This window comes from Rhinatrema bivittatum, chromosome 4 (assembly GCF_901001135.1).
Source record: "Rhinatrema bivittatum chromosome 4, aRhiBiv1.1, whole genome shotgun sequence".
Lineage (NCBI taxonomy): Eukaryota > Metazoa > Chordata > Amphibia > Gymnophiona > Rhinatrematidae > Rhinatrema > Rhinatrema bivittatum.
Genome location: NC_042618.1, coordinates 357,030,291 through 357,037,834, shown reverse-complemented (window position 1 = coordinate 357,037,834; position 7,544 = coordinate 357,030,291). Strand labels below are relative to the sequence as shown.

Sequence of the window (7,544 nt, the reverse complement as noted above, 5' to 3'; positions counted from 1 at the left end):
GAGCTGTGGTGGTAGCCTATTTACGTCGCACGGGAATATGGATTTTTCCATACTTAGATGACTGGCTGATGACAGCCTCCTCAAGGAATTCCCTGTGCACCCACACAGAAAAAAACATTACCTGTCTGGAGATGCTGTATTTATAATAAATTACAAGAAGTCGAATTTACATCCCCCCCCCCCCCAATCCATATAGTTTATAGGGGCTCAGATAGACTCGCTACAGTCCAGAGCTTTCCTGGAGAAGGTACAGAGAAGGGCAACCAAAATGATAAAGGGGATGGAACAGCTCCCCTATGAAGAAAGGCTGAAGAGGCTAGGGCTGTTCAGCTTGGAGAAGTGACGGCTGAGGGGGGATATGAGAGGTCTTGAATGAGTAGATCATGAGAGGTCTTGAATGAGTAGATGTGAAATGGTTATTTACATGAGAGGTCTTGAATGAGTAGATGTGAAATGGTTATTTACACTTTCGGATGATAGAAGGACTAGTTGCACATTTAAGACTAATCGGAGAAAATTCTTTTTCACTCAACACACAATTAAGCTCTGGAATTTGTTGCCAGAGGATGTGGTTAGTGCAATTACTGTAGCTGGGTTTAAAAAAAGTTTGGAGAAGTTCTTGGAGAAGTCCATTAACTGCTATTAATTAAGTTTACTTAGGAAATGGCCTCTGCTATTACTGGCATCAGTAGCATGGGATCTTCTTAGTGTTTGGGTACTTGCCAGGTTCTTGTGGCCTGGTTTGGCCTCTGTTGGAAACAGAATGCTGGGCTTGATGGACCCTTGGTCTCATCCAGCATGGCAATTTCTTATGTTCTTATGACAGAGCTCAGAAACTTCGTATCATAGCAAGCCGTTTACATCTCCAGACTTTCACTTTGGCTGAACACATCCTAATACTTCTAGGGCAACTATCTGCTGCAATACATGTGGTCCCCTTAACCCATCTGCATATGTTACATCTACAGTGGGGGTTACGGACTCAATGGAATCTGTTCCTACAACCCCTTTCAGACAAAATTCTCATTACAGATTTCATGAAAACAGACATACATTGGTGCTCTGCCCAGAGATGCTGGAGAGGGGAGCCCCACTTAAACCAGAGTTGCCTTAGATGATGCTTCCATTTGGGGTTGGGGAGCTCATCTTCAGTTCAAGTCACAGGGGCTGTTCTCTCTGATTTCCCAGACCTTGAAACATGATAGGGTGACAGACTCATTTTTAGATATTTGTGTATACATTTGAGACAATTTGTATTGCTACCACAGTATCACATAAACCAACTGCTTAGAATACTTTATTGCACAACTCTAGTTTTCATCCACATAATTTAAGAAATAATATACTGGTGGGCCAATTTTTAAGATTCAGGCATTTATGTTCCACCAGCACAGAATATAAAATACAGGCACAAAACCTTATGGACAGGTTTATTGCAAGAAGTTATTCAAGAGCTATAGTTAGGAAAGCCTATAAGCAAGCTTTGTCCGCTAATAGAGAAAATCTTTTAATTAAATCTGCAAAAGAAGTTCCCTCTCGTTTTATAAGTGGACCTGCGCCTCTTGGCCAGAGCCCACCCTTAACGGACGCGCCGGGCCCCCAAGGGGACGGCGGAACGAGGGGGGGGGCGCAATGACGCGCAATTCAGCTCACCTCCCACGCGAGCACGATGACGCGGCGCTAAGCCCTGCCCCGGGCTTCAGCGCGTTCAGGGAGAGTCAGTGGCGCCAGCCGATGATGTTAACGGCCCTTTAAACGGCCGTGGCGGAGGCCTAGGAACCCCCTTTTTGATCGCACCAGTAACGGGAGCCACCGCCAGCATCGGGATCTTCAGCGTCAGGGCCGTGCGGCGGAGACCCGACACACGACCAAGAGAGCTCTTTGCGAGTCGCACGATTTCAGCGTTGACCAGAGGGGAGTAGATTCAAGAAAGGGAAGTGGGGAGAGAGAGGAGAACAGCGCGGGTCCGTTTTTGCAGGTTTGCAAGCGCGTTCGGAGGGGGAAGGGGACAGATGGTCGTTGGAGTTGGGCGGTGTGGGAGTTGGGGATCTGGAGGAGGCAATCTGCTTTGTTTGATTGGGGAGTCCGAGGCAGCCCAGGGGAGAGGGATCGCGAGGGTGCAAGAGCTCTGCGAGAAGGAGAAAATCAGGCCCACGTGGTAGAAATTAAAAAAATAAAATAAAAAAAGTAATTTGGGGGGAGCCAGGACCAGGGCAATAGGGAGAAAGGGCCATGGCAGTAGGCCGCCAGTTCAAATTCCCAATTAGAAAAAAAAAAAAAAAGAGAGAGAGCGGATAGAACTAGCCACAGGCACATATAATTAAAAAAATAAAAAGATATTCCTGTTCCTTGTGGCTTGGCCAGTGAGGTGGTGTTCTTGGAGTACCAGGGGCTGTGAGTTGGAATCCAGCTTTGGGAAACAGAGTGAAATATTTTAGCTACAGTGGGAAGTCCGAAAAAATATAGGAGCCGAAGCAAATAGCTGGAGCAATAGTTAGGGGTGAGCTGCCCCCTGCTCAAATTAAAAAAAAAAAAAAAAAAAAAGGGGGGTGGGGGAGCGGCGGAAGAGTTAAAGAGGGCTGGTGGCAATCACGGGTATATAAAAAAAAAAAGCCTTCTGGTCCAGCCACCAACACTCCCGCAAGCACCTCGGCAGAGGCAGAACAAACAGGACACAAACTATGTGCAGTGCGTTCGATGGCTGTAAAAGAAATATGGAAGGCAGTACAAATACAGGGAGTATATGTATGAAAAGCGAACAAGAGCGGCGAACAGTCGGAAAAAGGCTCGCGGCAGCCGAGGTTCCAGTCGAGAAGTTTGCAGCAACAGGCGACCATACCTGCTGAACCACAAGCAAGCGAGGCAATGTCAGCTGCTGGGCGCACTACAGAGACAAGGGTGGAAGAGGGACTGGAATTGGGGCCGCAACAGCACAGCTGGAAAAAAGCGCAAGGCGAAGCACAAGCACAGGACAAGTTCCAGCTCAGACAGCTCTTCTTCCATAACATCTTCAGACTCCTCAAGCGGCAGTGACCCGCAACAGACAACTAAGGGCAGTAGACAAGGAGTCCAGAGGCCCACCTGTACTCACCACCCTATCAGAACTATGGGAAGGTGTGCCCAAGCAACTGCGCAAAAGAATTCGAAAAAGAAAATACATAGATATGTCCTAGCGTGTAGCCAGATGGACTCAGGACCAATGGGTATTGTGCTCTCCTGATAGCAGATGGGAGACGGAGTCAGATTTCAAAGCTGACATCAGCCTACATATACCCATGCAGCATGCTTAGCTCTTCAGTATTTCTCCGTCTCCATAGCTGATGCAGACACTATCCCAAACAAGAATAGTGTAACATTTACAGCAAGAAAGAAGAGAGAAAATTTACCTTAAGAGAGCCCCGCTTCTCCTGCGGTGAAACCTAATGGTCCCTCCCCCAGTCGAGACTTTCCTGAGGTGATTTTCTATATCCCTCAGAGGTGAGCCTTGGTCTGACGGCCGAATCCTGGTGTGAGCCCCCAGGGTGGCTGAAAGGCAGCGGGTGCAGATTCGAGCACGGTGGTGAAGGTATTTCCCTCTCCTCCCCGCAGCTGGAGACCGCCCGGCACGCGACCGGTAAGCGCCGAGACCAGGTAAGGTAGAAACCTTTACTTCCAAGGCTCGAATAGCCGTACCGTCCTTCCTTCGACAAGGCTTTAAAATCGGGTTGAGCAGCCCTCCCTGGGCAGGCCCCGAATCTGTACGAGGGTCCACACACATGGAGACCCTCTGGGGGTGGGGGGGTCGCCATCTTGCCTTAAGGGTCATCGGCGCCATTTTCCCCCCTCAACTGGCAGTACGCACGGGGCAGGCCGGAGGCCCGAAGCGCCTAACTTAAACGCTTATCTACGGGGCGAACACACATCTGGTTTGTACGCACAAACTCCGTTGCCCGCAGGCACAACTTGTGCGCACTTCGTGTGCATAACTTCTGCACACCCGACGCGCACAACTAAGCGCATCCGTGCGCATAACTCCACGCACAAGCAACTTTTTAAGCTCTACACATGCACCAACAATGGCACCGCCATCCAAAAAAGCCAAGGGCCCCTTCCTTTGCCCAGCCTGCCACTTAAGAGCTGCGCAGCCTGGATTGGACTCCCTCTTGTGCCAACAGTGCGAACAGAACCAGGGAGAACCAAATCAAGACCTTCTACAGCCAAGAGAGGGATCCGGAACCACTGATGGCATCCCGGACCTAAGTATTTCCAACTCTGCGCCCCCACAGGAAAATTCCTCCGGGGCCACCACTACAACCCCTCCTGGGATCAACATGGACCCAGGAACCTTCTCCTGGGTGAAATATTTCAAAGGGCTGCAAACCTTTGTCCACGCACAACCAGCCCCTGCTGCCCACCTGACTCAAACCCTGCTGGAAGCACGAGCCCTCCCCAGCACCTCCTGGCCTTCTCGAGACATGCCTCTCCTAACCAAGAGACCCTCTGATGGGGATCCAGATACCTCAGAGGACAAAACAGACTTCCTGGGAGAAGGAGAAATTCCCCCAGGGATGGAGCCATACCAGACCATGCTCCGATTCTTCCACAAGGATGAATTACCAACCCTAGTGTCCCAGACTATGAAGACACTGGGACTTCCAGGCACGGAGTCCACAGCGGAACCAAAGAAGAATCCCATTTTGGTGTACCTCTGTAAGGCCTTATCTATTTTCCTATGTTGGAGCCCCTTAAGGAACTGATTGACCTGGAATGGAATGCTCCAGAGGCCACTGTCAAAGTGGGGCGGACACTAGAAGCCCTATACCCGCTGGAACCCACGGCTAACGAACTTCTGCGTTTCCCCAAAGTGGATGCTATGATCTGTGCAGTCTCAAAACGCACCACGATCCCTGTGGAGGGAAGAGCGGCACTAAAGGATACCCAGGATAGAAGGCTGGAAGCCATCGTTAAGCAGTCCTTTGATGTATCAGCAATGATGCTACAAATTGTTTCCTGCTGTGCATTAGTGGCACGTTCCTGTTTGATCCTTGCCAGAGACGCAACCATGCCCGGAGAAGCGATGGAGCCTGCGGTCTCCTTCCTCACCGATGCTACCGCAGACCTCGTGCAACCTCATCCAGGGTGTCGCCGCCGCAGTCGCGGCAAGAAGACAATTATGGCTCCGGAATTGGTCGGCAGACGCGACTTCCAAAGCGAACCTCCCAAAAATGCCTTTTAAAGGATCCCTCCTGTTCGGGAGCGAACTGGAGAAATTAGCCAACAAATGGAGTGAATCTCCAGTACCCCGATTACCTGAAGACAGGAACAAAAGAGCATATCAGCGCTCCTCCCCCAGAAGAACCAAGGGTAGAGGATCGCAGCGCTTTAAACCTTACAAGAATTTATTTGTCATTTATTTATTTATCAAGTTTATATACCGTTTTACCAGTAAAAATAACTGACTAAAGCGGTTTACAATAGCAAAAATAATGTAAACAAAATCAAAAAATTAATTAAAATTAGATAAATAATAAAAGTAAAGTTAAAACAAAGTACGAATAAAAATACAATATGTTACACAATCAATAAAAACAATGATGACAAAGTAAGAATTTGGCCATTAAAAAGAACTAAAAGAACAGAAATAGAGTAACAAGCAAGTCAATATAGTTTAAACATACTTAACCTTACTTAGTTTGACTAGAAGGTTCAAAATCCTTAAATGCTTCCTGGAAAAGATGAGTTTTTAAAGCCTTCTTGAACTCCTTTCGACTACATATTAACCTTATAGAGACTGGCAAGGCGTTCCATAAAATGGGACCAGCAACCGAGAAAGCTCTATTCCTTGTCACATTCAGTGCTGCATTTTTTGCTGAAGGATTTCTAGTAAGTTTTTGCCTGTTGATCTGAGCTCTCTCTGAGGTTTATAAACTCGCAACGTGGAACATAGCCAAGAAGAATCAGTATTGTTCAACAAAGTGTATTAACATGATAATTTTGTATTGAATTCTATATTTGACTGGCAACTAGTGTAGTTTATACAAGATTTGTGAAATATGTTGTTTTAGTGGGGTACCAGTAAGTAGTCTAGCCGCAGAATTCAAAACCAGTTGTAAAGGCCTAATGGTGTTTTCAGGTAATCCTATATATAGACCATTACAATAGTCTAAGCCTGACAAAATCAGCGCTTGCAGTACTGAACGATAATCATGGAAAAATAAGAGGATGTAATCGTTTTAAAACATGTAATTTAAAAAAATGAAGATTTTACCACTTTGGAAATATGTTGCGTTAGAGATAGATTAGTGTCAATCCACACTCCAAGATTATGTGCTAACTTAGTAACCTGAATCACTTCTTTACCTAAGTTTACACTAGCTGGGGGGGCATTAGTAGGATTAGATATAAAACTTAGACAAAGAAGTTCTGTTTTCTTTTTGTTCAGTTTTAAACTATTATGGGCCATCCACTGTTCGATTGTACTGATGTATATTTGAATCAGAGAGAAGGTATCAGACCAGGATGAATTGTAAGGAACAAATAACTGAATGTCATCAGCATAAAGTTTAAATTGGACATTCAGAGAAGCCAGAATCTGGCACAGAGGCAAGAGATAAATGTTAAACAGTATTGGGGACAATGAAGAGCCCTGTGGAACACCTGTTGATTGAGTATAACTTTGAGAGGAACAAGCACCTATATTAATTTGGCAGATACGATCTGAGAGAAAACTCCCAAACCAATCTAAGACTGTAGATTTTATACCTATAAATTGTAGAGCAGACATCAATAGTTTATGGTCCAGCGTATCAAACGCTGCTGAAATATCTAATAAAATGACCACATAATCAGTATAAGAATCGAAACCTCTAAGGAAAGTGTCAAAAGAGGATAACAATAAGGTCTCAGTAGAGTGTCCTTTCCTAAAGCCATGCTGGTTCAGGTGGAGTATGTCAAACTCCGATACACAGTCCCAAGCATCTCGTCCTTCAGGAAGGTCCCAGTCCTTTTGGAACAGGCACATTAAGAGAGGAGCAAGCTCAGGGGCAGGCCCTGGACGTACCCCACAATGAGAAGACGCAGACCCATCCACAGGAAGAAGACATAGTGGGCAGACTTACCCTCTTCTACCAAAGATGGGTCGAGATAACTTCGGACAAGTGGGTCCTATCATTCGAGAGGGGTACTCTCTGGAATTCCAAAGCATCTCCCCAGACAAATTTATGAAATCGCCGTGTCACTCCCACTCCAAGAGACTGGCAGTGGAAACCACACTAGCAAGACTACTCAGCCTGAAGGCAATAGCCCTGGTGCCCACACTTCAACAAAATACTGGCCGCTATTCCATCTATTTTATCGTGCCCAAGAAAGAAGGAACATTCTGGCCCATCCTGGACCTCAAGACCGTCAACCGTTACCTGAAGGTACCACACTTTCGCATGGAAACCCTATGCTCTGTTATAATGGCAGTACAACCGGGAGAATTTTTAACCTCCCTCAACCTGTCCGAAGCCTACCTTCACATCCCGGTCCATCAACATCATCAGCGCTTCCTGCGATTTGCAATA

General features: G+C 46.7%; 1 protein-coding gene across 3 annotated transcripts in view; it reads left to right on the top strand.

The window, feature by feature from the left end:
- The first annotated feature begins 1,710 nt into the window (after positions 1 to 1,710).
- Positions 1,711 to 7,544, top strand: part of TEX2 (testis expressed 2) — a 158,062-nt gene continuing 152,228 nt past the window's right edge. For 2 of the 3 annotated variants that reach the window (XM_029600741.1, XM_029600740.1), the window contains exon 1: positions 1,711 to 1,978. The gene's annotated coding sequence lies outside the window, so the exon portion shown is untranslated. The remainder of the gene's footprint in view (positions 1,979 to 7,544) is intronic. The other variant, XM_029600739.1, reaches the window with a different exon arrangement.